This window comes from Giraffa tippelskirchi, chromosome 2, assembly GCF_054371585.1.
Source record: "Giraffa tippelskirchi isolate mGirTip1 chromosome 2, T2T-mGirTip1v1.2.pri, whole genome shotgun sequence".
Lineage (NCBI taxonomy): Eukaryota > Metazoa > Chordata > Mammalia > Artiodactyla > Giraffidae > Giraffa > Giraffa tippelskirchi.
This window is the reverse complement of record NC_137276.1, coordinates 226,398,608-226,419,811: the sequence shown is the minus strand read 5'-3', so window position 1 is coordinate 226,419,811 and position 21,204 is coordinate 226,398,608. Positions and strand designations below refer to the sequence as shown.

Here is a 21,204-nt window from a genome sequence, read left to right as displayed (position 1 = left end):
AGTTCCTAATATACAGAGGCCCGGGGCTTGAGGACCCTTGTATTACAGTATTACTACACATCAGGCACTATATTGTTTTTAGGATATAGCACTTGCCACTAGACATGTGGTTCTTTAACTATGGAGAATGCAAAATTTTAAGTTAGGTTTCCATTTGAAAGTATAGGCTCTGGATTCAGGTTTGCCTGGGTTAGAATTCTAATTTACTCACTTATTAAACTAGAGCCTTCCTAAGCACAGTCCAAGGGCCTGCAAAGAGTTGGACACGACTGAGCGACTGAGCACAGGCAAGCTGTTTAACCTTTCTGTGAGATAGCATCTGTAGCTGATCTTCCTTACAAGTTTATTGTGGGAGTCAAGTTTAACAATGTGTAGGAAGCATTTAGAGCAGGGACTGGATATAGTAACAGCTCAATAAATGTTGGCTGTAAGTGCCCCCTATATATGAGGATCCCAAGATTTTTTTATACACCTCAAAATTATTTTTGAAGTCCCTACAAAAAAAAATCTTTATAATCCAAAGCCAATACGATTATCACTGGGCCTCAGCGTTTCATCTAAACCCATAGGTTCTATATTTGTCTGATGTTCTACAATAGATCTGTACCAACAGCCTCTCCTATGCTTTTTTTAAAAAAAATTTTTATTGGAGTATAGTTGCTTTACAATGTTGCGCTACTCTCTGCTGTATAGCAAAATGAATCAGTCATATATATATATATATATATATATATATATATATATCCATTCTTATTTGGATTTCCTTCCATTTAGGTTGCCAGAGAGCATTAAGTAGAGTTCCCTGTGCTCTACAGTAGGTTCTCATTAGATCTCTATTTTGTATCAATGGTATACATATGTCAATCCCAATTTCCCATCACGGCAGGTAGGTGGGGAAACAATGGAAAGAGTAAGAGACTTTATTCTTTTGGGGCACCAAAATCACTGCAGATGGTGACTGCAGCCATGAAATTAAAAGACACTTGTTCCTTGGAAGAAAAGTTATGATCAACCTAGACACTGTATTAAAAAGCAGAGACCTTACTTTGCCAACAAAAGTCCATCTAGTCAAGGCTATGGTTTTCCAGTGGTCGTGTATGGATGTGAGAGTTGGACCATAAAGAAAGCTAATTGCTGAAGAATTGATGTTTTTGAACTGTGGTGTTAGAGAAGACTCTTGAGAGTCCCTTGGACTGCAAGGAGATCCAACCAGTCCATCCTAAAGGAGATCAGTCCTGAATATTCATTGGAAGGACTAATGCTGAAGCTAAAGCTTCAATACTTTGGCTACCTGATGTGAAGAACTGACTCGTTGGAAAAGACCCTGATGCTGGGAAAGATTGAAGGCGGGAAGAGAAGGATCCACAGAGACTGAAATGATTTGGATGGCATCACCGACTCGATGGGCATGAGTTTGAGCAAGCTCTGGGAGTTGGTGATAGACAGTGAAGCCTGGTGTGCTGCAGTCCATGGAGTTGCAAAGAGTCAGACTTCACTGAGTGACTGAACTGAACGGACTGAATTCCAGTCTCCCAATCTCCCCTCTATCCTTACCGCCCATACATTTGATCTCCACATCTGTGTCTCTTCTCTGATGCTTCTCAATGTGAATTTACCAGCTCCTCTCTCTCCATTAAGGCCAGATCAACTTCCCTCCTGTTTCTGTTTGAGAAATTTCCTCCTTTGAGAAAAGAACATGCCTATGCCATCTCCTTAACACAACACATTTGGGATTCCAGTGAGTTTCTATAACTTATTTCCTTATCGGGCTCATCACCGTTATCCCACTGTTAAAGTATTCAGTTCCACTTTTAAAAAGTTTTGTAAAATCCTTCACCAAGCAGAAGATGCCAGGGACTGTCCTGCCTGACATTTTATTAAGAATGAAAAATAAGGAAGCCAACAGAGATGTGGAGAGAGGCTAATTGAGAAATCCAGCATGATCGCTGCTGTAATAATTTGTTGACAGTGTGGTGTTTGTGGGGGAAGGGCGATGGGGGGAGGCGGACGGCAGGGTACGCATGGCCCTGCTCCTCCAGGCCTTGCATTAATGGAGTAACAGCTGAACTAAGTGTTCAGATTGAACGCATCAAAGACTGGAGTCTTTGAGAGACCATTCCTTCTCGTCCAGGATGTCAAAGGTGGCCACAGATATATCCAGCACTCTCTGGGTGGCATTGTTTAGGATTCTGGCCCCAGCAGATGGCCCCCAAATGTACCTCGGCCTGGTTGAGCAGGGACCACATGGGATGGTATAGTCTTCTCATTAGTAAACAGAAAAAAAAAAAAAAACAGGCAAGGATGAGAAAGGAGAGAGATGAAAAGAATGCACAAAGACATTTACATATTTACATTGTCTCTCTCTCACATTTCAAATTCTCCTCTAGCTGGAGTGTCAGTGGGTTTGCTTTTCTCCTTCTGTTTGTGTGTTTACTTGTGTTAAATAGATTATGGTAATCAGGCACATAAATGCATGCAACTGTTATTACGGAATTTTAATCACAGAGTTTTTCACTGGAAGCCTTCATTAGAATTCTCGTAATCTTACTTGTTAGTGTAACAAACAGTAATAAATGCCAAGGAGCTTGGATTAAGGCAGAGGCATCCAGACTTTAAAAGAGGAATATGGAAATGTTGTCGAATCTCTGCATTACTTATTGAAATGTCACATCAACAGTTCGGGACTTTAAATATCTTACTCATTATAAGGATAGGGAACCAGGCAACCTGAAGACAATAATGGTGTCTTTCTACTGAGTGCTATAAACATATGCCTTCCACAGAGTCCTCCGAACTCTCCTGCAATAACTGGATGGTCTGATACACAGTCCCGGCTCTAGTTTATTAGTGTTAAAATTGGAGACGTTTACTATTAAATAATTTCACTTATTTTATGGTTAGTGGTAAGTATGTGCAAACGTGAACACGTCACAACTTCCTAATTCTCATTATCCTTCAAATTTATACTATTGTTTGGCAAACTGGTAGGAAAAGTGAGTGGCAGGGTTTTTTTTTTTTTTCCCTAGTAAGCAGTACCAGAGTCATGTGCTTGAGAATAAACCACTCTTTCTGGAAAGTTTTGCAAACAGGTCTAAGCATCAGGACACAGTAGAGGATCATCCCAATTTCGCTCAAGCCTAGAATTTAAATCTGATGATATCAGTTCTGGGGGCAGCTCCCCACTTCAGTTGTCTCCTGCTGTGTGACAGGGTACCCCAAGACTTAGTGACTTCAAACAATAACAGTGTGTTAGTTCTCATGAGTCCGTGGGCTCACCAGGCAGTTGTTCTGCTTAACCGGGAGCTGGCTGAGATTCAGGGTTAGCTAGAAGGTCCACAGTGGGTGCTCAGCTGGGGCTGTTTGACCCAGGCCTCAGTTCTGCTCTGCTGAGGCTTCCTCACAACATGGCAGCTTGGTTCAAGAAGAAAGATTCATTTGCAGAGACGTGGATGGACCTAGAGACCGTCATACAGAGTGAAATAAGTCAGAAAGAGAAAAACAAATATCTTATATTAACACATAAATGGTGCAGATGAACATATTTGCAAAGCAGAAATGGAGACAGAGGCAGAGAATAAATGTGTGGATACCAGGGGGGGAAAAGGGAGGTGAGAGAAATTGGGACTGACATATGCACGCTATGGATACTATGTATAAAATCAATAACTAATGAGAACCTACCCCATAGCACCGGGAACTCTACTTATTGTTCTGTGGTGACCTGAATGGCAAGGAAATCCAAAAAAGAGAGGATATATGTATACGTGTGACTGATTCACTTTGTTGTGCAGCAGAAAATAATACAACATTGTAAAGCAACCGATCTTTGTTTAGTCACTAAGTCGTGTTCAACTTTTTTGCAACCCCGTGGACACATAGCCCACCGGACTCCTCTGTCCATGGGATTTTCCAGGCAAGAATATTGGAGTGGGTTGCCATTTCCTCCTCCAGGGGATCTGCCCGACCCAGGGATCAAACCCACGTCTCTTGTGTCTCCTGCCTTAACAGGCAGATTCCTTACCGCTCCACCACCTGGTAAGCCCCCAAAGCAATTATACTCCAATAAAAATTTTGAAAGAAGAAGATTCCAAGAAGTGAAAGCAGACGCTGTGGACCCCTTAAGGCTCAGCCTCACAGATGAAACGATGTCACTCCCACCGCCTTCTTTTGGTCAGTGAGTCACAGGCCAGCCTGGGCCAGTGTGAGAGGGGGCACCACATAAGGGCACGGGTCCCAAGAGGTGTGGTTCATTTGGAGCCATCCTTGGAGATCAGCTTCCACACTTCCCATAACTGGGCCATCCTTGCTGGCTTCCTCATCACTCTGTCTTACGTTCAATTCTTTCTTGTCTACACAGGGGAGCAAAAATGGGGAGCTTTATCCTCGGAGACTGTGTGCCAGGGAAACACCTTTCTTTACTTCCTCTTGCTACAGCCTGTCCCTTGAGCTGGTCCTTCAAGGGAGTGTGATAATAGAATTCCAGCCACCACACCTGGAGATAATCGAGGTATAATCTCAAGGGACTCGGGTCATTTGTCCCAGATGTGGTGAGCAAAATGGTGCTGCTGTCTCTCCTTCTCCTTGTCAGGAGGCTCCATCCCTTAGAACCACATTTCTTACACTGATGTATGGACCAGTCACCTGTATCAGAATGGCTGTGCGTGTGTGTGCTAAATCGCTTCAGTCATGTTCAACTCTTTGCGACCCCATGGACTGTAGCCCGCCAGGCTCCTCCTGTCCATGGGGATTCGCCAGGCAAGAATACTGGAGTGGGTTGTGGGCCCTCCTCCAGGGGATCTTCCCGGCCCAGGGATTGAAACCGCATCTCTTATGTCTCTTGCAATGGCAGGTAGGTTCTTTACCACTTGCGCCACCATCGGGATGGCTGAGGAGCTTGTGAAAAAGTGGAGGACCCGGGGCCCACTCCAGACCCACCGATCAGAGTGAGGGTGGGTCCTGACAACCTCTCCTTCTACCAAGCTCTTCTATCGATTCTACCAAGTGCTCAAGCTCTGGCTCATGTACCCTTGGGATGGACCTGTAGATCTTTGGAGAGCTGGACTCTTTCTGGTCTGCGCCATGAGTTCACCCTATTTTTCCTTTTAGCTTGGAACAGGTGCCCTGGAACCAGCTGACCAATTTCCTTTGTGCTGCTGGCCGGGGGAGGGGCTTCCCCCAGCAGCACCCCCAAGCGGACCCATGTCCTTGTTTGGATTCCTCTCTCTGGTCCAGTTAGCACCACCCCAACTGTCCACCCCACCCCACCCCCAGCCAGGCCATATCTTCCACACTCCCAATGTATGTTGCTGGATTCATTGGTTGGCTAAGTGTGTTGGTGTGGCCGCTGTGTGTGTGTCATCAGCTGTGTCTTCATTGCCTCGAGCACATCCAAGCTAAAAGAATGGGAAGTTAGAAATCGGCTGGTCCCCAGTTGCCCACCTTATAGATCAGCAGCTGATTTTCTGGAAGGCGAAGGGTCTGGCCTGGGGCCACACAGCAAGCCAGCGACAGAGATCTGACCTGCGTTTCTTGGTGTTTCCTCCCAACCACCCAACACTGTCACCGCCTGTTGAGACCAACAGCAAAAGCCCTCCACTCCTTGATGGTTCCTCCCACACCTGCCCTCCTGGTCTTTGTAAGTTCAAGGGCCACTGAATTTCCTCCTTAATGATTCAGAATCAAAAGTGATATGTGCCTATTTCAGGGTTTTCTCGTGATCATTCTTTGAACATGACTGTTCTTTTAATATATGTTTTTTTTAAGATCTTACAGTGCTCACGCACAACTCTGGGTGGCCACGATGCACAGGGAATGGGTTGGGTTTGGGGGGAGCAGTCATGACTTTCCAGGGAGTCAGAGGTAACACTTTGAATTGCTATTTTTCTGTCTGAGAATGGAGAACAGAGGGAAAAAAAAAAAAAAGAAGGAAATTGTTTTTTATGGAAAGTGGTAAACCTACAAAAACTGATAGAATCACAGAGTGAAGTTCCATATGCCCATCACCCAGTTTCAGCAATTATCAGCTCACAGTCAGTCTACACCCACTCCAACTCCTCTGGCCTCAGATGATCTTGAAGCAAATTCCAGATGTGAGAGCAGGGTTAGGATCTGGAGATGCACTGGTGATAAAATTCTTAGGTTATTCTCCCTGTTTTCATAAGCATGTCTCAGCAGAGGAGCTTGGAGACCTCAGCTTAAGGGAGACCAGGAGCGAAAGCACCAGTATCTGTGTGATACTCCAGATATGCAGGGGCCTGGCTGTCACCAAGTCCAGTATGGGGAGGGCAGCTCTTCCCCCGTGGATCCTGCCAGGTAAAGCCTTTGTAAATGCTTACAGTCAAGCTTGAAAACCACACATAGATTTCCCCCCGCCCCCACTTAGAAAAAGCATTTTTAATTGGAGGATAATTGCTTTACAGTATTGTGTTGGTTTCTGCCATACAACAACGTGAATCAGCCATAGGTATACATATGTTCCCTCCCTCTTGAACCTACCCCCCCAACCTGCCAACTCCAGCCACATCTCACCCCTCCAGGTTGTCACAGAGTACCACTTTAGGCTCCCCCTGTTATACAGCAACTTCCCATTAGCTATCCATTTATGTATGGTAATGTATGTTTTCAATGCTACTCTCTCAATTCATCCCACCCTTTCCTTCCCCTGCTTTGTCTGAAGTCTGTTCTCTATGTCTCGGACTCTATTTCTGCCCTGCAAATGAGTTCATTAGTACCATTTTTCTCGATTCCGTATATATGTATTAATATATGATAGTTGTTTTTCTCTTTCTGACTTACTTCACTCTCTATAATAGACTCTGGGTTCATCTACTTCATTGAAGTGAAGCGAAGTGAAAGTCGCTTGCTCGTGTTTGCGACCCCATGGACTGTATATTCTCCAGGCCAGAATACTGGAGTAGGTAGCCGTTCCCTTCTCCAGGGGGTCTTCCCAACCCAGGGATTGAACTGGGGCCTCCAGCTTTGCAGGTGGATTCTTTACCAGCTGAGCCACAAGGGAAGCCCAAGAATACTGGAGTGGGTAGCCTATCCCTTCTCCAGTGGATCTTCCCGACCCAGGAATCGAACCAGAGTCCTCTTCTTTTCTCTAACAAAGATCTAATTTTGTTTATGGTGTCATTTTGACCATATTAAAATAGCCATCTTCCCAGACTCTCTTGCAGTTAAGGATGGCCATGTGGCCAAAGCAATATTGGCAGAAATCCTAGAAATGACATGCATTCTCACAAGAAAACACAAAGCCTTGAGGAGAAAAAGGCTTGTAGTCCTTTCCTCTCTTGGCGTCTGGAATGTGGGCACCATGTGTGGAGGCACAGCAGCCATTTTGCAATTAAGAGATTGAAAGCCAAGAATGAGAGAGCAGGATGAGCAAACCCATGTGAGTCGCAGTGGGCACTGCTGGTCGAGCAACCACTCCAAGCCTCCACTGTTTACCTCCAGCTTTCTTGCTCTGTGAGGAAAGTGACCCCCTTAGTGACTTAAATCATATTGATATGGTTTGCTGTTACTTTGGCCAAACATAAACTGAACTCTTATGTCAGCCTGGAGAGAATGGTAAAGTCATTGATGGGCATTTTCCATTCTCTGAGGAGCAGGGTTCACTTTCCTAGCAACTGATAACAAAACAGTTATTTGACTTCTATTGTCCAGGTGTTAATTTTATTTAACAGCATGGCTTCATCTTTTCAATGAGGGAAATCACTAGTTGACTCCATCCCAAATGGTTCAGTATATGGAAACAGATGAGAGTTTGAATGACCGATACAAGAACATTGTACAGAGCTCCCTGGGGGCATCTTCGTTTCAATATTTACTTCTTTGTCATTCTAAGATTGATTAAAATAGAAAGAGAAAACTGAAAATCATCCAAAATTCCACTAGTAGAAATAGCCATTAATATTTGCTATAAATAAGTCCATGCCTCTCTTTGTGAATATGGATACAAAAGATATGTGTGTGTGTGTGTGTGTGAGAGAGAGAGAGAGAGAGAGAGAGAGAGAAAGAAAGAGAGGTTGAGGATGGAGAAGGCATCAGCTGGCCAATTTTATTTTTTCAAAAGCTGCTGGGATTGGGATTTCAACTCGGGTCTATATATTTTGAAAATTGTGCTTCCACTACAGTTTACTGCTTCTCAGTTTACCCTTCTCAGATGAAAGGGTCGCAATTAGCTTTTAAGTATCTTCACTGATGAAATAAACAAATCAAGTAACAATGTAAATGAATCATATGGAAGATTTCCATTTACTTATTCCCATCAATTGCCAACATATATAATGCTACATTTGAAGTAATGCCCAGTGATTACTGGATCCTGGACACCCAGCAAAGTCAAAGCAGTTGCTATCCATGGTCCTCAATCCTTTGCTCTCTGTGGCACCCTCAGTGGCTCAGAAGCTGCCCAGAGGCCTCTGTGGTGGCAACATCAGACATCGATTATCTTTGGAGGCCAATTCAGAAGCTAATCCAAGCTTAGGTCGTTACGAAGTGAAGAATTCTCATCCTCTATCCAAGAAATTAATTTCCTAATAACCAGAAGTGATTATTAGAGTCTGAAATTATGTACTGGAATTATATATGGGCATTTGTTCAGTTAACCAATAAATATTTCCTGAAAGCCTACTACTTGCTAAGTATTGTTCTAAGTTCATTATAGCAGCAATAAAATTAGCAAAATCCTTGCTCCCATAGACCTTACATTCTAGTAAGTGATGGAATAATGCCTCTAGGTCAGTTTAGGGACAGATACACTGCAAACTCAAAAGGGAAGACAGGCTGAGGGGACAGGTTACACAGTATGTCTCTACCTATTGAAATCCTCTGCAGATGTCACTGCTGTCTCATAAGAGAATTATGGGCTGTTCGTGCTTGATGGGTGCCAAGCTCTAAAGCTTCCTTTACTGTTTGTTTTTTATTAAGCTTTGTATTACAGTAATATAAAAGACTGTAGAAATAGAGAGTATAATACAAAGAACCACTAAGAACTCATCAACTGGCTTCACTCTATATCAGTAGTGTACACTCTTGCTTCATCTGTACCTCCACCCATCTCCGTCTTTCTGGATAATTTTATAGTGACATTAAGGTACCTTTATTTGCAAACATTTCAGTATATGCTTTAATAGATAATTGTTATTTTAATAAACATCACCACGATATCATGTCATACTTAAAAATAACATTAATCTCTTAATATCATTAAATATTGTCACGTTCATATTTTCCTAGTTGTCTTGCAGTTTTTAAATGGTAAAAATGTTTGAATTATCATCCAAACAAGTTTACAACTTGACAATTTCTGAATCTCGTCTATCTGTATTTCTTCCTTCTTCTTTTTATTTCTTTTTCCAAAATTTTTATTGTTTTTGTTGAAGAAATTGGATCATTTGTCCTTTAGAGTTTCTCACCATCTGGATTTTGTTTATTTCATCCCTATTGTATCACTGAATGTCTTCCTCTGTCCCTTGTATTTCTGCCAATTTGTATGTCAATATCTCTCTCCAGTCATTTTTTATTTTATTCCTAGTTACTTTCGAAACTCTGTCGCCTCTTTTTTCACATTTTCTTTTTGTCATTCACCTTAATTCTGAGTTTTTTCCCTCTAACACTGAGGTATGTTGCCTTTTCATATCGTCTGTCATTTTCTTAAATTTCCTTTAACTTGTTTTGGAATATTTGAAAAGTCCCATGAACATTTCTTCCTAGCAGGCTTTCATGGTAGAAATTTTATTTTTACGTTTTCTTTTTCTTTCTCTTAAATTAATTTTTAATGTATTTATACCACAGTGCTTCTCTGTTGTTGATTTTCTAAGTGAAATGAATTTTTCTCTACTTTCAGGAGCAAAGAGTAGGCCAGGACAGCCTTTCTACTTCTCAGGCTCTAGAGCTGTCTCTTCTGGTTTTTCCCAAATAAATAGTAAAATAAAAATCTTCCAGCTTTTCCAGAGCTGCCTCCTCTGCTCTGCGACTTCAGCCCATTGGTCTGGATCTTTGTTCCTTGCCTCTGTCTTTCTGCGCAGATGCTCCTCAGTGCACAGCTTTGTATGAGATGCAGGTTTGTCACTTTGAGAGTAGAGAGGGCCCAACCCACTCCAACACCATCAGGCTATTGGATCAGGGTCCCATTGTACTTAACCACGTATTGAGTTTGTAGAACCCTCTCCTGGTTTCAGTTGCTCTACCCAGATTGGCTTGCTGTGCCCTCCAGTAAATACACTGGTGATTTTGTAATTTCCCCATCCTCATCTTCAGAACCACAGTTTTCTTCCCTTCTTTCTCCCAGCCCTGATGCTGCAGGTCCTGAGTGGCCTTGGCCTGCGAAGGCTTGGAGCCGGGCTTGGATTCCCAGCCAGAGATTGGGCTGGGTTATGGTGGTAAGAGCACCAGATCCTGGCCACTAGCCATGAACAGTAACAAGGGTCCTGGCTTCTGCTTTTGCAAAAAAGAATTTCCACAAAGACAGAAAGTAGTGAATCAAGTAGCATATTCATCAAGAGGAAAAAATGTACCATACATATGGGTAGACACATGGGCAGACTTAGGGGGAGAGAGAGAGTCCCTGGGTCACGCCCTTGTGGAAGTTTGAAGTACTTCTATTGGGCATTCATTCTGGGTTTCTTTGGCCAATCATTTTGATTTGCCCAGTTCACAGTCCATATTTGATATATCTCAGGATCCTCCCATGTGTGCGCATGCATCTCTTAGCCAAGGTAGATATTATCAGAAAGACATCTGACTGGCCTGGCCTTAGTTAGCACCACTCCCCTTTGACCTCCATGGAGCTTTTCTGAGTATGTGTGGTTGGGGAGGTCTCTTGACTTTGGGAATGAAAAAATATGTGGTCTGGGTGGGGCCCAGCCTCCTCCCTTAATTGTCCTGCTATTCTCTGTTTCAGTCCATAGGGAAAGGGAAAGTGAAAGTCGCTCAGTTGTGTCCAACTCTTTGGGACCCCATGGACTGTACAGTTCCTGAAATTCTCTAGGCCAGAATACTGGAGTGGATAGCCTTTTCCTTCTCCCGGGGATCTTCCCAACCCAGGAATTGACCCCAGGTCTCCTGCATTGCAAGCAGGAAGCTCAAGAATACTGGAGTGGGTAGCCTATCCCTTCTCCAGTGGATCTTCCCGACCCAGGAATCAGGCTGGGGTCTCCTGCATTGCAGGTGGATTCTTTACCAACTGAGCTATCAAGGAAGCCCAGTCCATAGGGAAGGAATCTCCACTTGCTTTACCCTGGGGGCCCGATCTACCTCCTGTTTCACTACTACCACATAGTTCTTCACCTTTGACGGCTCCGTCCAGACCTGTTACTTTTGATGTTTGGGGGGATTGCATCATCATTGTTATAGATCCTCTCCATGGCTCTTTAGCTCTCCTAGTTTAGTTCTACTTTGTGGGGACATTTGGGGAGATTCTAAAACTACCCAGCTATTTCTCATACCCTTTTTGCCTCCTCTTGGTATCCAGCATGGCATCCCAAGGGAGTAGATGAGTGATCAGTTCAGGTTAATCAGAGTTCAAGAGTCCCTTGGACAGCAAGGAGATCAAACCAGTCAATCCTAAAGGAAATCAACCCCGAAGGACTGACACAGAAGCTGAAGCTTCAGTACTTTGGCTACCTCATGTGAAGAGCTGACTCATTGGAAAAGACCCTGATGCTGGGAAAGATTGAAAGCAGGAGGAGAAGAATCCAGAGAGATTGAAATGGCTGGATGGCATCATCAACTCAATGGACATGAGTTTGAGCAAACTCCTGAAGATAGTGAAGGACAGGGAAGCCTGGCATACTTCAGTCCATGGGGTCACAAAGAGACATGACTGTGATTCAACAAGAACAACAACTCAGTGAAATAGCCCAACTCAGGGATGGGCTTTCTCACAGGAACCATGACTCCTGTTCCATTCAGTGTTTTCAGGAAAGCAGATAGGGCGAGAAAAAGTGGACAGGGGATGCCAAGGAACAGCACTCGTTTAGGCGTGGCTCTTAGAACCTGCATAAAGGCCACAATGCTGACTTCTGCCTCTGACATCTCCCCTCCCTTACACTAGCCAGGTTCTCAAAGAAAGAAAAAAAAATCACACCAGAAATGAAAGTGAAACAGCTAAATTCCAAAATTCTAGTGAACTGCCTGGGAATTCGCTAATATTCAATATTCCCAGGTTTGCATCTGACACTAGCTTTGCATTGTTGGGGGAGAGTTGCCCTGCTTCCCTCCCCCTCTCCCTTCCCTTTTCTCTTCCCCTCCCCCATGCCCGCCTGGGCTTACTCCGTTTTCTCGAACTTCCTGGGTGGTGCAGGGTTGTGATGTCTTGAATACCAAGAGTGAGGCTGAACATATGTGAACCTTTCCTAATCCTGCTAATCTGCCTTCAAAAACCTTTCTCAAAGTGTAGGCAACATCCAGATTGTAAAAAGAGAGCCGACATGAGCCTGAGCATTTTAATGACAAGTAATCTTCGTCCAAGGGGGAGGGGGGCAGCTCACTCAGCTGGAGATGGAGCTGATGGACTACAGCAGGTAGAAATAACGCCGGTATTACCTCCTGTAATCTCCACCATTCAGGGGCAGCTGAGGTCTGAATGTGGGAAGAAATCGACTTGGCTTTTAAACTGGAGACTTTGCATCCACGATGGCTATTAAGCGGTAATTAGTTGTGACACAGTATTATTACCAGCCCCACAATGGTAGAGGGAGCCTTGCAAGGCCTTTGAAGCTGATTAGAGAAACTGAATGGATGTTACTTGCAATTTAAAAAAATCTGTTCAGTTGTGAACATGAGTTAAGACTTCCCTCTTCTCTGTTCCTTGTTTTCTCCCTACTGACCTATGAACAGCAATGCTCTCCAGAGTGTGGCTCTCTAGGCTGGGCAAATAAATGTGTCTCTGGGACTAGCATCCCTCAAGATGATCTGATACCAATTGGTCCTTTGAATTCCAAACTGAAGGGAAGTGACTTTTCAGAGTTCATTGACAGACTAGAATCAAGGAGATTTACCAGGTCTATCAAAAAAAAAAGGATCTAGGGGCCAACCGTGCAAGCAGTGGGGCTTCCCTGGTGGCTCAGATGGTAAAGAATCATGCAGGAGACCTGGGTTCGATCCCTGGGTCGCAAAGATCCCCTGAATAAGGGAATAGCTACCCACCCTGGTATTCTTGCCTGGGAGATCCCATAGACAGAGGAGCCTGGTTGACTACACTCCGTGGAGTTGCAAAGAGTTGGGCAAGACTTAGCAACTAAACACACAGACACAAATATATGTGTCAGTTTTGTCTTACTCTCTATGATTTCTAAAATTAATTGTTGGCCTAATTCTCTTTATTTTCTGGGATTTTCATTTAGCTATAGATATGTTTCAGTTTATATTTTTCCTTATATTTATCTTTACTTTCCTTTTACACATCTTGTTAAGATGTTGTTTGGCACGTATAAGTGAAATATTCTTAGGTCTCTGATGTGATTATTATTTAGTGTTCTTGTTTTCTGTGAAAAATGCTTTATCTGACTATATAAATTAGAGCAATTGCTATATAACAATTGCCACCAAACACTGCAAGTGGATTAAACCATCTCCTGTGTTCTTTTTTTTTTTTAGTTTTACTTGCATTTGTTTTTTGCTGCATTTATTCCCAGGCCAGAAATTTTTGTTTCTGCAGTTTCTTCTGGGATATCTTTTTCTTGTGTGCAACCTCCTCTTCTGGTTTCGGAACAATCTGTTGTTTTTCACTAAGGATCATCTCAATGTGGCAGGGAGAGCCCTGTATGGGTTGATCCAACCATGAGCTCTGTTAAGTCCTGCACCACATCTTGGGGATTTGTCCACCTGGATGTACCCAATGACCAGAGAATCTACATCTAAGCCCTCAAGTTCAGCATTACTCTCTACATTTTTGAACGTGTGCAGTAAAAATTCAACACTCTTTTGGGGCCACTGACCCTGGGTCCAGCCCCACTGTGTGGCCCGTGTACACCTCCCAACTCTATCACTGTGACAATGGAATGGCACACCTTGCTTCTTTAAGGTGGCCTCCTTCAGATATTTGGTGGATCTTCTGATATGCATACACTTAATGGCCTGGGCGGTTTCATGAGTGTTCTTAAAGTGAATATGAAGATTTGAGCCTCTTGATTTGCATGATTTTGTGGGATTTTCTGGGTCGAGTGAGTAGCGCACCATTTTTAGAAGTCACCTCAGGCCGCTTACTGGAAAAGGAAAGCCTCCCACGTTATTCTTAATCAACAACTTCAAACTGAAATTGTGGGAAGTCAGAGGAGAATGCATCTCAGAGAGATAAAAATAATAAAAATATGTGAGAGCAATTAAGCCATCTGAAAAATGGATTGAGAGGCTCCAATGGGTATTTGGGTGTTTCAGAAGAATACAGGGGAGAATGTTCATAGTTAAAGAGAGACAGAAATCCTCAGCTAGCAAGTGCACAGTAAATGCTGTACCAACGTCCATCCATCAGTAAATCCCCACTTAAGTGTAACATAATGAGACAGAGATAAAGAGAAGAGTCTTACAAGATTTTAGAAAGAAGATGAATAGGAATAAAACTTGGACTGAGAATAGGGCTTCCCTGGTGGCTCAGCGAAAAAGAATCTGCCTGCCAAAGCAGGAGACACATAGGTTTGATCCCTGATCCTGGAAGATCCTACATGCAGTGGGGCAACTAAGCCTGTGCATCAAAACCATTGAGCGTGTGCTCCAGAGCCAGGAAGCCACAACTATTGAACTCAAATGCTGCAACTACTGAAGCCCAGATGCCCTGGAGCCCATGCTCCACGACAAGAGAGGTCACCACGTTGAGAAACCCATGCACTGCAACTAAAGAGTAGCCCCTACTCTCTGCAACTAGAGAAAGGATCGAATAATAACCAAGACCCGGAACAACCAAAAATAAATAAATAAACAAAATAGTAAAAAAAAACCAAAAAGCAAAACCAAAAAAACTTAGGCTGAGAATAGACATCACATTAGCAGAAATGAATATCAGGAGACAACAGAAGAACATCTCCGGAGTAGTGAGGACACATAATAGCCTGCAGGTTGGAGGAATGGGGGGGGGAGCAAGAACAAGACCAAGGAGGGGTTCCAAAGATGCACCCACAGGATCTAGAATGTTCCCTATCTTGGAAAGATCTCCAGCAATGAGACAAAATGTCACCATTTAAAAGATAATTTTGTGTATTTATTAATATTTATTTTTGGCTGTGCTGGGTCTTCATTGCTGCGCTGGCTTTCCTCTAGCTGTGGCAAGTGGGGGCTACTCATTGCTCGGGCTTCTCATTGCAGGGGCTTCTCTTGTTGCAGAGCACAGGCTCCAGGGCACGCAGACTTCAGTACTCATGGCACATAGGCTCGATAGTTTCAGCTCCCAGGCTCAGTTTTGTGGCTCATGGGCTTAGTTGCTCCACGGTATGTGGGATCTTCCTGGATCAGGGATGGAATCTGTGTCTCCTGTATTGGCAGGCTGATTCTTTAACCACTGAGCCACCAGGGAAGCCCAAAATGTAATTATTTTTTTACATTTCAATGTCAAGTCCACGGAGGTTTGTTATTTTATTTTCTGAGATTTTTTTTCTCCTGTGTTTGGAATATATCACTCTAAAACAGGGGGTAGATTAGATGGAGAGAAGTGAATAAAAGAGCAAAAACCTGTGTGTGTGATAAAGCGGAGGCAGGTGTGAGGCACCAAAAGTGCATGTGGAGAGGACCTGGGCTTTGACCTAGGGAATCTGAGGATTTCATCTACATGCTCATTGGAAAACCCAGGGTCCCCTTGCCTGAGCAGTTGTACTATTCAGTCACTAAGTTGTGTCCAACTCTTTGTGACCCCATGGGCTGCAGCATGCCAGGCTTCCTTGTCTTTTACTACTTCCTGGAGCTTGCTTAAACTCATGCTATTGAGTCGATGATGCCATCCAACCATCTCGTCCTCTATTGGCCGTTTTTCCTCCTGACCTCAATCTTTTGCAGCATCAGGATCTTTTCCAATGAGTTGGCGCTTCACATTAAGTGACCAAAGTATAGGAGCTTCAGCTTCAGCATCAGTCCTTCCAACGAATATTCAGAGTTAATTTCCTTTAGGATTGACTGATTTGATTTCCTTGCTGTTCAAGGGACTCTCAAGAGTCTTTGGCACCACAGTTCGAAAGCCTGAGTGGTTACAGTACCTGAACTCTTTTTCCCTACCTCTTCTTTGCATTCTCACCTCTTGTTCCTTTCCCAAGAAGGCTTCTGATGCCATCTTTCTTTACCCACACTTTGGCTGTATCTTTTATTAATCCTGCCAAACCACTCCCACAGCTCCAGGAAGCCTTTTCCCAGAATGCCTCTGCTCCAGGAAGAGTACAACCTTCATACAACTTTGGGCTTCCCTGGGGCTCAGTTGGTAAAGAATCCGCCTGCAGTGAGGGAGACCTGGGTTCTATCCCTAGGTTGGGAAGATCCCCTGGAGGAGGGCATGGCAACCCACTCCAGTATTCTTGCCTGGAGAATCCCATAGACAGAGGAGCCTGCTGGGCTGCAGTCCATAGAGTTGCAAAGAGTCGGACACAACTGAGTGACTAAGTACAGCACACTGCTTTGAAGGAGATGGTTTAAAACAAAGCTTATGGCTTGTCATTGCCACAGAATCAGCCACTTTGTGAAAACCATGGAGTTAGCACTCCCTCTCCTTCCAGCCTGAGAACTCTAAAGACCTTCCAACAAGGGGGGAAAAGAGGGGGGGAGGCTACAGATGTAACTGGGAAGAGCTGCCCAGACTGAGTATTTCCGAGATGTAGTTGCAGGGAATGGTGGGAAGGGAGCACTGGAATCCTTTGGACCCTTGATTAATCTCTTCAACTAGAAAGTTGGGTCTCTATTTAGGGCTGGGACCATCATAGGATTCTTTGATCCTAGCCTGGCTCTGGGTGCATGGTTAATAATCTGCAAACTATTCTACAGATGAAAATAATTTCTTGAACTGCTGCATAAAGAGCTGGATGGTGGTGGTAATGAAGTTGGGTTCCAGACCAAGCTGACTTGCCTTTGAATCTCGGTTCCCTCACTCATTAGCTGTGTGAACTTGGCCAAGTTTCTTAGCTTCTCTAAGCCTCCTTTTATGCATCTATGAAGCAAAGGTAGTAAGTGTATCCATCCCATAGAGTGCTTGTGAGAGTCAAGAGTGACAATGGGCTTGAATCAAGGAGCTGGGAAGGTTGGTTCCTGCTGAGGACCCTGAGGGAGAGTCTGTGAGCTTTCTGTGAGCTCTGGTGATGACTGGAAACTCCTGGCATCCCTTGGCTTGTCACTCTCATCTCTGCCTCCATCTTCACGTGGCCTTCTCCCTGTGTCTTTGTCTTCATATGGCTGTCTTCCTATAAGGACGCCACTCAGATGGATTAAGACCCACCATACTCCTGTTTGGAGACGCAGGAGATGAGAGCTCAGTCCCTGGGTCAGGAAGATCCCCTGGAGGAGGAAATGGCAACCCATTCCAGTATTCTTGCCTGGATAATTCCAAGGGAGCAGAGGAGCCTGGTGGGCTACAGTCCACGGGGTCACAAAGAGTCAGAAACGGCTGAGCAGCTGAGCATGCATACGATGCCTACTCCTGTTTGACTTCATCTTAACTGATTGCATCTGTAACAAGCCCGTTGCCAAGTAAGGTCACATTTTTGAGGTACCAGGGGGTAGAATTTCAAAATACATTTTTGGAGGGACACAATTCAATTCATAACATATCTACTCTGGTCCTTTTTTTTTTTTAGTTTATATTGGTGCATAGTTGATTAACAATGTTGTGTTAGTTTCACGTGTGCAGCAAGGTGATTTAGTTATACACATGCATTCTTTTTCTGTTTTAGTTATTACAGAACATTGAGCAGAGTTCCCTGAGTTATACCTTAGGTCCTTGTTGGTTATCTATCTTAAATACAGTGTGTGTATGTCAATCCCAGGCTCCAGTCTATCCCTCCGCCTCCCCTTCTCCTTGGTAACCAAAAGTTTGTTCTCTAAGTCTGGGAGTCTGTTTCTGTTTTGGAAATAAAGTCATTTGTATCTTTTTTTAGATTCTAGATACATTTAAGTGATATCATATGATGATATTTGTCTTTGACGTTCTTCACTTAGTATGATAATCTCCAGGTTCATCCATGTTGCTGCAAATGGCATTATTTTATTGTTCTTAGTGGCTGAGTAATATTCCATTGTATATATGTACCACATCTTCTTTATTTGTTCATCTGCTGATGGACATTTAAGTTGCTTCCAGTGTCTTGACTATTGTAACAGCACTGCAGGGAACATTGGGGTGCATGCATATTTTTTAATTAAAGTTTTCTCTTTTATATGTCCAGGAGTGGGATTGCTAGATCATACAGTAGCTCTGTTTTTAGTTTTTAAGGATCCTCTATACTGTTCTCAGTAGTGAATGTACCAGTTTACATACCACCAAAAGTGTAGGAGGGTTCCCTTTTCTCTATACCATCTCCAACATTTACTGTCTGTAGTTTTTTTTTTTTCTGATGATGGCCATTCTGACTGGTGTGATGTGATATCTCATTGTAGTTTTGATTTGCATTTCTCTAATAATTAGCAATGTCGAGCGTCTTTTCATGTGCTTCTTAGTCATCTGTATGTGATCTTTGGAGAAATGTCTATTTAAGTCTGCTGCCCATTTATGATTGGGCCTTTTTTTTTATATCAAGCTGCATGAGATGTTTGTAAATTTTGGAGTTGAATCCCTTGTTGTTGGTCACATAGTTTACAAATATTTTTAAATTGATTTATTTGTCTTTTTGATTATTAAGTCACAATAACTCTTTATATGTTGTAGATATAATCCCCTTGCCAGATGGATGATTTGTTCCTTCTACATTTGTTAGTTGGCATTCTGTTATAAAGAAAAATCTTTCTCTTCATTTGTTTATTGGCTCATTTATTTATATCAGTTAATGTATTTTATTCAGTGGATACTAATCTGATAGTCTCATTGTTTATTTTGACCCTCAGTTGTCCTAGCTTTGGCCAACTGGGAGCTGGTTCAAGCTGACCTCTGTTTTCATCATTTTTTGAGCATTTCATCACTTTGTGGGACAATAAGGTATTCTAGGCTCACTTTACACCTTCTCTGTCCCAGCCCTGAATCACTCCTTCCCCACAGATATTTTGTTCCTTTTTGGTGTAGGAGTATTTACCAGGTAGGATCTGGGTACTCAGTGGGTTTATTGTTACTGAGGTATCATTATCACAGGGGAAGAATTATTAAGTATATACATGTGCAAGGGTACATATACATCTATAACTATTTCCCTTTCAATACGTGTGTATATATAATATACATATATAGTGTATGTTTGTATTATATATACATGAGTAAAATATGTAAATATACATACTAAAATTATTTTAAAATGTAGTTCTAATTCTCCTCCTTCTAGCTTTCTCCATTAACATCTTTGTAAATCCATTCTCTGACCGTGAGAAACCAGCTTTCCACCATCCTCAGTGTATTTGCTCATTTGCTCAGTCATTTGACATATTGGTTTAGTGGCACCAGTCTCTACACCACTTGGGCAACTTTCCCTGCTTACCACATCCATTGCCCACCCCACCCACGGTGCCCAGCTTCTTGGACACCAGGCATGCTGCTGCTGCCACCTCCATGTAGGATGGGAGAGGGGATGGGTAGGGAAGAGGATAGGAACAGAAGGGGACCTAGCATTTCTGTACAAGGACTCGGGTGATAAATTTCATCTGACTTTCAACGACAGGAAAAAAATCGTTTCAGTTTATTTTGTAATCAACTTGGAACCCAACCTGATCTTCTATTTGCTTGGAATGACACTTGCCCTCTGTGCTCTCTGCTCAGAAGATGCATACTCATGAATCAAGACTAGGCTTATTTATCACTGCTGAAGTGGTGGCTGTCTCCAGGACATTTCCACCACCCCTGCTTTTATATGGCAGAAGGGGCAGAAAACAAAGTTAAAAGACAGACTACCAGCTAGAAAAAAATTCTTGTAACGTATGGGACAAAGTGATAGTAATTTTAATAATAGAATAAGGGGCAGAGGATATAAACAAAACATGTGAAAACACACTCAACTCTTTTAACCAACTGAATACAAGTCAAAATGAGACCTCATTTTTTTTTCTTGTAGGATACCGACGCTGACAAAGAATAAATGGTTTCATAGTCCATAGTGAGAAAACCATTTCATCTAACCTTTCTGGATTATAATCTAGCAATATTGTTTGTCTTTGATTCAGCATCTCTGTCTCTAAGGAAATTACTTAAAGGAAATATTAGGACAGGTATTAAAACATATATCTGTATATATGGATGTTTATTGCATCATTGTTTATAATCAGAACAGTTGGAAAAACCTAAATGTCCATCGTTAGGAAACTCATCCAATAAATAAGGATAAGGTGGAATATAATGCAGTTCTTGATCAAGCAAAGATGAAAGCTAATGTGTTGATATATGAAACCAGGTTTTGTTTTGTTTTCATGACAAAATTCCCTTTGTATTTCTAATACTGTCCGTGTGCTAGATGCTATTGCAAATATTTTATTACAGATATTAACTGACTCACTTTTTACAACAGCCCTATGAGGGCATAAAAACTCCAGAGTCCATGTTAGTGAACATCACAGTCTGTTGCTAACGAAACAAAATAGAACAAAGGGTTTTCAAGTACATGATCCCTTTCACATGTTTGTGTGTTATTTTAAATATATACATATATATATGAATGAATCTATGAAGCTTTTACTGGTGGTTCTTTCTGGCACTTGAGATTAATTTAGAGCAATCATGCATTATCAGCAAAACCAAATTATTTAGTCAATTAAAAGGTAAGCTTGAGGAAGAGTGAAGGTCACTTGGGTCACCCTCCTCTACTCCTCTGAGAATTATCCTTTGGGTGCCCCAAGGCAGGGGAGTCCATGTTCTGTGTTGGGGTAATGATCCCCTTACCTTTGAGCTCCAACTTTCCAGCCAACCCCTCCCAACCCTGAGCCATCCCCACGTGCCTTCTGCTTTGCTTTACCAAAGTGCTCAGAAAAGACGTGCCTTAAGTGAGACTGCTGGAAACGACTGAAGAGACTTTTCCCAAGTGGCACTAGTAGTGAAGAACCTGCCTGCCAGTGCAGGAGATGTAAGAACCACAGGTTCGATCCCTGGGTCGGGAAGATCCCCTG

The 21,204-nt window shown here is 42.9% G+C and overlaps 1 long non-coding RNA gene across 1 annotated transcript in view; it reads right to left on the bottom strand.

Annotated features, from left to right (window-relative positions):
- Positions 1 to 2,482: 2,482 nt before the first annotated feature.
- LOC145532859 (uncharacterized) overlaps positions 2,483 to 21,204 on the bottom strand; it is a 43,723-nt gene continuing 25,001 nt past the window's right edge. Inside the window, exon 3 of the long non-coding RNA XR_014073673.1 lies at positions 2,483 to 3,455. This is a non-coding gene — a long non-coding RNA (uncharacterized LOC145532859). The remainder of the gene's footprint in view (positions 3,456 to 21,204) is intronic.